The sequence below is a fragment of the Periplaneta americana genome, chromosome 12 (genome assembly GCF_040183065.1).
Source record: "Periplaneta americana isolate PAMFEO1 chromosome 12, P.americana_PAMFEO1_priV1, whole genome shotgun sequence".
Taxonomy (NCBI): Eukaryota; Metazoa; Arthropoda; class Insecta; order Blattodea; family Blattidae; genus Periplaneta; species Periplaneta americana.
The window spans coordinates 164,600,770-164,613,206 of NC_091128.1; the positions used below are offsets into that span (position 1 = coordinate 164,600,770).

The 12,437-nt window shown below is 34.8% G+C and overlaps 2 protein-coding genes across 2 annotated transcripts in view; both read left to right on the forward strand.

The window, feature by feature from the left end:
* LOC138709993 (whirlin-like) overlaps window positions 1-12,437 on the forward strand; it is a 508,846-nt gene that overhangs the window by 396,427 nt on the left and 99,982 nt on the right. The gene's annotated exons all lie outside the window — the stretch shown is intronic.
* Window positions 1-12,437, forward strand: part of LOC138711279 (uncharacterized) — a 156,013-nt gene that overhangs the window by 84,023 nt on the left and 59,553 nt on the right. The window lies entirely within an intron of this gene.

Sequence of the window (12,437 nt, forward strand, 5' to 3'; positions counted from 1 at the left end):
GTCGCACGAAGAAGTAGTCCTGACAGTAGCGCCTATTTAATTAGTGTTGATGAATTACGATGCAATGGACAACAGAAATATTCTTAAACTAAAGATCAAGATCATACTATATCACACTCCCAATAAAATACTGTTGTTTCGAAAATCACATACAGTCAATTCTGGATATAGTGAACTCGGTTATAGTGAACATTCGGCTATAGTGAACCTAATATCAATACCTTAAAAACAATATACTTTACATACTTCCACTCGGTAGTGAGTTTTGGAATAATATTCTGGGGAAATTCCACAGATAGTAACAGTATATTTATATTACAAAAAAGAATAATTAGAATAATAGTAGGTACCAAATCTAGGGAATCGTGTAGGACTATTTTAAAAAAACTACAAATAATGCCCTTGGCTTGTCAGTATATCGTTTCATTAATAATCTTCCTCGTATGTAATCGTGAAAACTTTGTAACTAATTCAACATTTCGTAGCATAAATACACGTCAAAAAATGAATTTCATACTCCATCGGCAAGTCTATCGTGCTATCAAACAGGAGTGCGTTATATGGCAGTAAATATTTTTAATAGCCTCCCTATCGATATAAAAAATGAAACTCAAAACATAAAATTATTTAGGGCCAAATTAAAGAAATACCTGATTTCTCACGCCTTCTTTTCTGTAGGTAAATTCATGACATTCAATAACACTTCATGAAATTGATACTAAAACTATGTGTTGTACTAGTAGACTATATTGTAAATCTCGTCTGTATATATTTCATCTAGACTGTGACTATAAATTAAGATTTTATAATAGTATTAAGTTTTTTGACTTGTTTCATATTCTAGCTGTAAGCATGTATGAATACCATGGAATGTTCATAAATACAATACAATAAATCGTTGGTCCCGACCCGCATACATTAAAAAGTGCATTAATATTTCGGTTATAGTAAACCCTAAAAATTGAAGTTACAGGAGTTTTATCCTGACAAATTCTTATTTGAAGTCAGGCCTTCTTGTATAAATTTTAAAGAATGTGTTGAGAACAACATTCTAAGTTTCTTACTCCTTTAGTCAAAGGACAAAGGTAGGATTAGTGATTCCTAGACAATGAGCTTCACAATAAATCCAGGTAACGCATGTCAACCTTGTCTCACTCCACTGTCGAAAGGTTGCCATTCTGTTCTCAGGCACACTACTCTACTGTTATTTTTAATCCTCCGCCGTCAAAGGGTTGCCTTTTGTTCTCAGAAGCATTTCCATTAAGACGGATAGCGCCGAAACAACGGAAAATTAAATTGCCTTATTTTATTAAAAGGGGACGGACATTACGCCCAGAGATAAATGAAGGTAAGATTCCTGTGGCTTTCAAACTCCATCAACCCCCTTCAAGTTTCCAGTAAGTGACCCGGGAAATTCCAAGGCTGAGTACGCAGTCACACCATAACAGCGTTTGTCATTTCTACGTGATCAGTCTGTTTCTAGTGTTCGAACAGTGAATGTACCGTATAATAATGTCGAAGAGTGAAGTGTTTTTTTTTCTTTTGGAAGATAAGAGCAAATATTATAAGTGACCATAGTTTAAGTAAATCAATTGTGAGTAACAGTATACAGTGTAATCCATTCCACAAAAATGAAATATTTTAATTACTGTATAGTATTTTATTTTTTTGTTCACAATTTCATTCATTCCTGTCATTTAAGGTTCACGAGGATTTACTGTCCCTTACGGAGCTTATTTCCAAAGACATTCTAAGCAAAAAATGTCATATAGACATTTGTCCTAATCTCAATGTTTTCAAAGTTACACTAATTTGAAGTTGTTTGTAAAATACCTTTTTCCTTTAGTTTTAAGGGCAAAAGAATATTACAAATAGAGAATGAACTATTCAGAAGTATAATTTCTTTAATTGTGTAGTATTCTGAAGCTAAAAATGTGTTGTCACTTGGTTTTCAGAGATTTTGGTTTTCAATTTTTAACTAAAAATTACATCATTTTTACGCACTTAACATAAAATTGTTACAAATGATACAACTTTAGCAACTCGATTCTTTACAGTTTCATTATGCATCCTAATGTTCAGTCTTGAATAATTTACAAGAGTGGCGTGATTTGTAACAATTGTGGTAAATGCGTAAGAAAATGTAATTTTGTAGTTAAAAATCGAAAAAATAAAATCTGTATGAATAAGGTAACTATGGAGTTCACAACACATTTTTAACTTCAGAATATTATCTAATTAAAGAAATTATACTCCTGAATGGTTCATTCTTTATCTGTAATATTCTTTAACCTTAAAACTCAAGAATAATGGTATTTTACAAACAATTTCAAATTAGTATAATTCTGAAAATATTGAGACTAGAACAAATGTTTATACGACATTTTTTGCCTAGAATGTCTTTGGAAATAAGCTACGTAAGTGACGGTAAATCCTCGTGAATCACCGAGTAGGCCTACATGAAATAAAATACTATGATTGATATCCTATGCAATATTTGTTATTATTATTATTATTATTATTATTATTATTATTATTATTATTATTATTATTATTATGCACTATCACCTTTACGTTTTAACTTCACTCTAGAATATGCCATTAGGAAAGTTCAGGATAACACAGATGGTTTGGAATTGAACGGGATACACCAGCTTCTTGTCTATGCGGATGACGTGAATATGTTAGGAGAAAACCCACAAACGATAAGGGAAAACGCGGAAATTCTACTTGAGGCAAGTAAAGAGATGGGGTTGGAAGTAAATCCCGAAAAGACTAAGTATATGATTATGTCGCGTGATCAGAATATTGTACGAAATGGAACTATAAAAGTTGGAGATTTTTCCTTCGAAGAGGTGGAAAAATTCAAATATCTTGGAGCAACAGTAACAAATATAAATGACACTCGGGAGGAAATTAAACGCAGAATAAATATGGGAAATGCCTGTTATTATTCGGTTGAGAAGCTTTTGTCATCTAGTCTGCTGTCAAAAAATCTGAAAGTTAGAATTTATAAAACAGTTATATTACCGGTTCTGTATGGCTGTGAAACTTGGACTCTCACTTTGAGAGAGGAACAGAGATTGAGGTTATTTGAGAATAAGGTTCTTAGGAAAATATTTGGGGCTAAGAGGGATGAAGTTACAGGAGAATGGAGAAAGTTACGCAACACACAACTGCACGCATTGTATTCTTCACCTGACATAATTAGGAACATTAAATCCAGACGTTTGAGGTGGGCAGGGCATGTAGCACGTATGGGCGAATCCAGAAATGCATATAGAGTGTTAGTTGGGAGGCCAGAGGGGAAAAGACCTTTGGGGAGGCCGAGACGTAGATGGGAGGATAATATTAAAATGGATTTGAGGGAGGTGGGATATGATGGTAGAGACTGGATTAATCTTGCTCAGGATAGGGACCGATGGCGGGCTTATGTGAGGGCGGCAATGAACCTCCGGGTTCCTTAAAAGCCAGTAAGTAAGTATTATTATTATTATTATTATTATTATTATTACTATTATTATTATTATTATCATCAGTGGCGGCTCGTGGGTATTGAATTCAGGGGGGGCTGCAGACAAAAATAAAGAATGCAACTTACATTATTTAAAGATTAGTTCCATGAACCTTGTCTTGTAGGTCGCAAACTTTTCAATCATCTTCTTATTAAAATCCGATACGTCGTTTAACATAGTCTTTACAATGGAAAACATAGCTAATGCGGTCAGGCTGTCTTCTCTCATCGTATTTCTAAGATAGGATTTTACTCTTTTCAAACACGAAAAGCAATGTTCTGGTTCGGAAGTTGTCATTGGTATGGTGATAGCTATGCGTAGTAGTTTCACAACTTCTGAAAATGAGGCCTGCAAGTTCTCAGATAGAAGAAACTGCAAGAGCTTGACTGCGTCACTGATATTTCTGAATTCTTGTCTCTGAAACAACGCAATGAGTTCCGTTTTTAGTTTGTCTTTATCGAACATAAGAAAAGGCTTCACACATACATTTAGGTCATTTTTCAGGAAATGAGCTTTTGTAGCATTCAAATTTTTCTTGATACAGAAGAGAAGATAATATCAGATGATCTATGAACTGGAATCGGGTGTTAGCGTGTGTGATAATGAGGTCACACACTTCCTTGGCTGCCGCAACCCTTGTTTGAATCCCTTCGACCTTAAGACGCTTTTTAGGGTTTTCATTTTCACAAACCTCGCTGCTCAACTGTGCATTGTTCCGTATTGTCTGTATGGCATTAACAAAGCTTGATATGCAGAGTCGGCCTCGGTAGCATAGTCGGTTGCGGGTTCGATCCCGGCCCAGGTCGATGGCATTTAAGTGTGCTTAAATGAGACAGGCTGATGTCAGTAGATTTACTGGCATTTAAAAGAATCCTGCGGGACAAAATTCCGGCACACTGGCGACGCTGATATAACCCCTGCAGTTGCGAGTGTCGTTAAATAAACCATAATTTAATTTGTTTTATATGCAGATTTGAACCTTAAAAATATCTAACTGGCGATGTTGTAGTTGGTTGTATAATATATCTACATGATACATCAATAAATGAAAAAAAAAAAAAAAACAGCCAGAAATTAAATTCAGGATCTTCAAGAGTACGCACCAGGGCGCTTGCCTCATTTATTGTGATGTTAGACGTTTCAGATTCCATTATGGTTTGAAAACATTCTTGCAATGGCTCCTTCTTCTCATGAACAACATTTACTGTTCTTATTTTAAAACTCCATCTTGTTGCCCCAGCTGATGGAATTGTCTTTGAATAACATTAATCTAATACAGACTGTGTGGAGATGTAGAGAAGAAAGCAGGGATACTGGATAAATCAGCAAAAAATATGCGAGCCTTTGTGTTTTGTTTAGGGCTCTTTCCATTATGAGATTCAACTGATGGGCACTTAATTTCACATTTATCCTGAATTGTTAAGGTACTGAACTCAATAGACTGTAAATATTGTACAGAATTAAGCATTGTTACACTTGTTATACTCACAACATTAAAGAAAATGCATTTAAAACTGCGCGCTACTGACTAGCTGCTGTAAATTTTGCAGCGCGTGGAAACTCTGGATTCATGGCCAGGAGCAGCAGGGGGAGGGGTAAAACTAACGCGCAAAGCATCCGAGACGAGACTGGCAGCTCTAGGGTAGGAAGTGGCTTCACCAATAGTCCTTGTTTCTGGCTTCGCTCTGGCAGCACCAGGGGAGGAAGCGACTTCACTAACGATTGCGTGCATGTCAATGAGAACGAAATTTTAAAAAATTCGAGCCGCTAAATAGAGACTGTATAATAAATGTATTTCACGACATAAAACGAGACAAGAGCCACAAATGTCTGGGGGTGCTTGCAGCTCCGCAGCCCCCCTTCGAAAGCCGCCCTTGATTATTATTATTATTATTATTATTATTATTATTATTATTATTATTATTATTATTATTATTATTACTAGCCGTACCCGTGCGCTCCGCTGCACCTGTTAGAAATAAATATAAAGTAATTACATAATTAAAATAGAACGTTTGATCCAGGGAACAACTTGTACAACAGCGCAAGATAATCTGCTTCGCTCATTACCCAAATTTTTTGCATTGCATTTATTGCATATATATTTTACGTATTTTAACACGATTCAATTGAGCATAGTTAAAATCTGAATTATAAAATAATGGATTGCTAAGCTAACATACTATTACTGCATACTAAATCAATACACTCTCGTTGTTCGTTAATTATCTGAGATTAAAATGAGTGTACATAAATATTATTTTAAGAAATACAGAAAACGAATGTACAAAATAGCCTACCAAATTTTCTGTGCATAAGAAGCTATTTTAATCTTACCTGTCCTCGATTTATTCAGACGTTACTGTAATAACATTATAGCATTATGTCCATCTAGAGAAACTACACTTTCCAATGGTGAAATAATAATTAATTATACAAATCGGTTAATTTAGCTTCTGATATTACTTCATAAAAACACAAAGACATTCTCTGTAGGCTATGTTTAATAGCTTTCGATTGTTGATGTCCAAGGCCCCTGTTTCGATTGTTGTTGTCCAAGACCCCTTATAGACGTAGTCATTTGTTAATTCGTTGCACCGTCTTAAATGGCGTTATTTTAATTTTAAAACTCATTTATTTTATTAAATATCAGTCCTATCAAAATTTTGTAAAGAATAAAACTTATCGGCAATCATTTTTAAAGAAACTTTTGTTATGTAACATTTTTCACAAAAATCAATAATAAGCGAGGTATTTCGATTTATTTATTTCAGGCCCCCTTATAACCCCCCCTTTTAAATAAAGTATTTTGAATGCCATATAGCCTAAAATCTAAGTTACAACGAACTTAATTTATATTCCAATTTTCATATAAATCGGTTCAGCCATTATCGCGTGAAAAGGTAACAAACATACAGACAGACATACAAACAAAAATTTCAAAAATGCGATTTTCGGTTTCAGGGTGGTTAATTATATATGTTGGGACCAATTATTTTTGGAAAATCGAAAATTACCAGAAAAATTTCGGCTACAGATTTATTATTAGTATAGATTATCATCATTATTATTATTATTATTATTATTATTATTATTATTATATACATGATGCACACAAGCTGGACAATACGGCGGGTTGATGTGCGCATGGCGAAGTGTTCAAGACTCGATCAACATCTAATAAGACGCTCACAAGCAAGGTCGCGAACTTGAGGGAGAGGGGGATGCCGCGCAAGGTCGTGACGCAGGGACAGCGGGTCGGAAGAAAAAGCTTAATTGTTGTCATTTTATCAGTGTCCCGATTTGTATGCCTCGGCTCCCATCCTCGTTATGACTTTTTTTCCCCTGAATTGGGGTCATGCCACCGGCGTTATACCGAGATGAAGTGCATCCACGCAGCGTTCGTGCCAAATGTCAAGAGAAAGGTTGACAGACTTTCGTTTTCACGGCTTCCTGTTCTGAGTGGAAATGCAACTCATCCCGTATTCAGGAGACGCGCGCCTGTCTCCCTCAGCATGTTACACTGTTTTGCGCACATCTCTGTTGCATTACCATACCGGACAGTTTGCCAGATCTATGTCTCGAATACAATATTCTGTAGCTTTCTATTGTACGTTTTGTTTATCAAATTTACTTTTACTATCGAGACGACTTCTAATCTTTCTGCCAGAACGAGGAAACCATTATAAATTCCAATCATGTTGGCCGAAACCGAGATTTGAACCCGAAACCCACAGAATGCTAGCCTATACGTGTTCTTTCGAAAGATGGGACATGACTTGGAAATACAGCGCTACGCTGCCAATTTAGGCGACCACGCTATAAGCTGATGCCACCTAACATCTGACGTTAAACATTGGTTGAAAATTGACACGAAGATATGAAACGACACAAAATAAAATGCGAACCGCATTAATGCTGCATAACAAATGGCGTCAAGAGAGCTATTGAGCACTCTCCACGTGGGAACTGGAAATTTTGCAACTCAACCGTTGTTACCATAGCAACAGACCTCCCACGTTATGTGATATTTAGTTGCTTTTTCGATCACAGCGCTAATGTCATGTCCCATCTTTAGAAAAAACAGGTATAGTGTCTCACCACTAAGGTACCCCGCTTGTTTCCCATTTAAGATGAATTGAAAGTTTTCTTCTTTGTTTATTGATATATGTCTATTTGCTAGTAACTTAGATTAGACCTATGGCAAAATGAATAATGTGTTCCAAGAAAACCGCTGTAGGTAGTTATTCTGAAGAGAATAATACTCCTATTTAGAAGAAATACGAAAAATATAGAATATATCAGAAATCGATGATCAGAGTAAAGCTACTTGTACACGATCAATTCTTTTTTTCAGTTCAATACTTTACAAGAAAACTTGTCAAAGATTGATCAATATTGAAAGAGATTTGTCAAAGACTGTTTCATATTGCTAGAGATTTGACAACATTTTAAAACATGTGCTTCAAGTTCAGTGTAATCCATGTAAGCCTACCTACCAAATATTGCAACATAAAATATGTATAAACCCTTTGGAGAATAACTAGGGTAATTATACAAAATAATATTTCTGTTACTTAAGGAGAAGACGGGTGAAATGTTGGTCATTTTCGGTAAAAAAATTGCATTTTTGTTTTTTTTTTCGTGAAAAATGTATCAGCACTCTTTTATTTATATGTTGAGCAAGTTTCAGTGCTCTGCTTGGAAGCAAGCATAAAAATTGCGTCACATTTAAATGGCTGCACTCTTGAATTTGAATTCCTTGGAAACTTTATAAGCTGTTCTTTTTTCAGCACATTTCGTCACACTAAAAATATAAAGACAACATTTTAAAGCTAGGAATGTTCTATATACTGTGGTTAATAAAACGTTTTAACATTTATTGATAAAGTAAATACTTTCGAATTTTTTTACTTGGTTATTTAACGACGCTGTATCAACTACGATGTTATTTAGCGTCGATGGGATTGGTGATAGCGAGATGAGGCCGAGGATTCGTCATACATTATCTGATATTTGCTTATGGTTAGGGAAAACTCGGAGAAAACCCAACCAGATAATCAGCCCAAGAGGGAATCGAACCCGCGCCCGAACGCAACTCCGGATCGGCAGGCAAGAGCCTTAGCTGACTGAGCTACGCCGACGGATTTTTCGAAATTAAATAATAAAACATATCGATGGTGTTCAACAGCAACCTCGTATGTCAAAATATCCAATTTTACAGAAGGACCAAAAAAAAAAAAAAACATTTTAATAGGTATCTATATAACAAACAAAAATACCTGACATAAGAAGGTATTGAAATTTTTTCTTGTAAAGCTTGCATCCATGCCTGGACATAAGATGTGTTTGAAGAATATCCGGAAAGATTTTTTATGGGGATAAAATGAAATCTCTCTCTCTCTCTCTCTTTCTTTTTTACATACAAGGTTTAACTTTTGAAGTTGCATATATATATTATATACGGTATATATTTTTTTCTCTATTTGTAGATAAGTTCTGGATACTTCTAACCATATCAGAGATATTAAAAAAAGAATCATGTATGAAACTTAAATTTTGTAAGGGGAGATAGATTTTGGAAAAAAAAATTAAATTATAATAACTCAAAACCCGTTCATTTGCAAAATTACTTATAGGAAGGGGATGAAGTGTACAAAATATTAAATCTCTACCTTAAAAATTGTAGGAAATATAAATTTTACCCATCACAAAAAATACGATTAGACTGGCAGCATGTTGCATTGGACATTTGTTACCTATAATGAAACTAAAATCTGTCCATTCTTATTATTATCATTAATTTTTCTAAATGGATTTACAAAACCTCTAATGGCAATTACATTAATATTCTCATTGTAGAAATATATTTTAGATTTATATTTTTTTTTCTCCCTGTAACATAGTCCTAGTAAGCTTATATTAAATTAATTTTCATCATTTTACTGGCTAACTCAAATCTTAAATTAATTATAATTAATTGAATTAAATTACCTCATAAATTAAGTTACTACTTTACCTTATAGGTTTATCTAAATTTAAATAAATATGTAGTCTACTAGTCTTTAAAACTTTAAAACTTAACTGAAGAATATAGCTGGAGAACCTTTTAAGTGTAGTGTAAATATTTGTAATTTAAATATGTATTGTATTGATTAAGGCTGGTTGAGTGGAAGAGAAGGCCTTATGGTCTTAACTCTGCCAGCGAAAATAAAACATTATTATTATTATTATTATTATTATTATTATTATTATTATTATTATTATTATTATTATTATTATTATTATTATGTCACGGACCGTCCGATGTGACAATCATTTCACTCATTGTTGTAAGACTGCAACACACTGCATCATCGGACATTCGTCCGGGACGAATTTGAGTTTCTCGTGAAAATGAAAGGCTTTGGAAAATAAATGAATTTCGAATTCTTATGTAGTGCTGAATTTTTATTCACAGACGCCAGTCGTTTTTCTTGTGTAACTGGATTGTTTTGAAAAATGAATTAATTATTAATTCCTATGTTATGGTCACTATTTATTCATAGACGTCCAGTGAAACTGGAAGGTTTTAAAAATAAATTAACTATGAATGTCTATGTTATGCTCACTTTTTATTTACAGACGCCAGTGATTTGAGTTTTTCATGAAAATGTAAGGCTTTGCAACCATTGATCAGATATTTTGTATTCGACAGATAATGGAGAAAAAATTGGAGTATAAGGGTATAGTGCATCAGTTATTCATAGATTTCAAAAAGGCATATGACTCGGTTAAGAGAGAAGTTTTATATGATATTCTTATTGAATTTGGTATTGCCAAGAAACTAGTTCGATTAATTAAAATGTGTCTCAGTGAAACATCCAGCAGAGTCCGTATAGGTTAGTTTCTGTCAGATGCGTTTCCAATTCACTGCGGGCTGAAGCAAGGAGATGCACTATCACCTTTACTTTTTAACTTTGCTCTAGAGTATGCCATTAGGAAAGTCCAGGATAACAGAGAGGGTTTGGAATTGAACGGGTTACATCAGCTGCTTGTCTATGCGGATGATGTGAATATGTTAGGAGAAAATCCACAAACGATTAGGGAAAACACGGGAATTTTACTGGAAGCAAGTAAAGAGATAGGTTTGGAAGTAAATCTCGAAAAGACAAAGTATATGATTATGTCTCGTGACGAGAATATTGTACGAAATGGAAATATAAAAATTGGAAATTTATATTTTGAAGAGATGGAGAAGTTCAAATATCTGGGAGCAACAGTAACAAATATAAATGATACTCGGGAGGAAATTAAACGCAGAATAAATATGGGAAATGCGTGTTATTATTCGGTTGAGAAGCTTTTATCATCTAGTATGCTGTCAAAAATTCTGAAAGTTAGAATTTATAAAACATTTATATTACCGGTTGTTCTGTATGGTTGTGAAACTTGGACTCTCACTTTGAGAGAGGAACATAGGTTAATGGTGTTTGAGAATAAGGTGCTTAGGAAAATATTTGGGGCTAAGCGGTATGAAGTTACACGAGAATGGAGAAAGTTACACAACACAGAACTGCACGCATTGCATTCTTCACCTGACGTAATTAGGAACATTAAATCCAGACGTTTGAGATGGGCAGGGCATGTAGCACGTATGGGCGAATCCAGAAATGCATATAGAGTGTTAGTTGGGAGGCCGGAGGGAAAAGACCTTTGGGGAGGCCGAGACGTAGGTGGGAGGATAATATTAAAATGGATTTGAGAGAGGTGGGATATGATGATAGAGACTAGATTAATCTTGCTCAGGATAGGGACCGATGGCGGGCTTATGTGAGGGCGGCAATGAACCTCCGGGTTCCTTAAAAACCAGTAAGTAAGTAATGTAAGGTTTTGAGAAATAATTAATTAGTACAAATCTCTATTTTATGTTCAATTTTTGTCATAGACGTCAGTAATTTCAGTTTCCCAGAAAACTGAAGGACTTTGAAAAATGAATTACGAATTCCTACTTTGTGTTGAGTTTTAATTCATAGACGCCAGTAATTTGATCTTTTTTGTGAAATTGAAATGCTTCAAAAATAAAATACAATAATTACTAATTCTCTAAGCTGTGTTCAGTTTTTATTCGCGGACTCCAGTAACTCTAGTTGTCATGAACTGGAAAGGTTTTGGCAGACGAATGAGGAATTCCGTACGATGCACTGCAGCAACGTAATTTTCCTTATTATTCTGTGATCACTGTCTTCCGTGATGTCGTAATGGCCAGGTTCATTATTTGGTGCATTGCCATGAAACAAAACAGCGCGGCCCTGCTGCTAGGCAACAGACTACAAATATCCAGTCTGTTGTACGCCCGTTCATAAGACTTGTGACAATTTCTAGCTGTTTCGATCTTGGTTGTAAACTCTCCCCATTTCAGCACCGCTTACAGAGTCCATCTAAATTGTTTGTTGACTTTTTGTGTCTGGCTAGCCCAAACAACTGAACTATTGTCTTTTTGTTATTTATTTGGCAGCTCAAGGAAAACAACAAATTTGCTATCTTCTTCATAAGAAATATTTTCTCGGCTGTTGATATTATTTATACAGAATGAACCGTAAATAATGTCATTAATTTCATATACAGGGTGGCACACGAAATGTCATACCATTTATTTTACCCGTAACACGTATTGATTTGTATTAAAGCTTTACAAAATTATATACAATTAATAATTAGGATTTGAAATTTTATCTCTAATGCAAAACATGCTCCATATGACCGCCGTTTTGCCTCACTACTTCTTGCAAACGAACCCTTACATTCGTCACCACTTTTCGACAGAAGTCTTCAGATAGCGCACGGCACAACTCCGCTAGGAGGGCTCTGAGCTGCACCACATTTTCTGGCCTCCTTTGGTAGACTTTCTCTTTTAGGAATCCCCATAAAAAGAAATCGCAC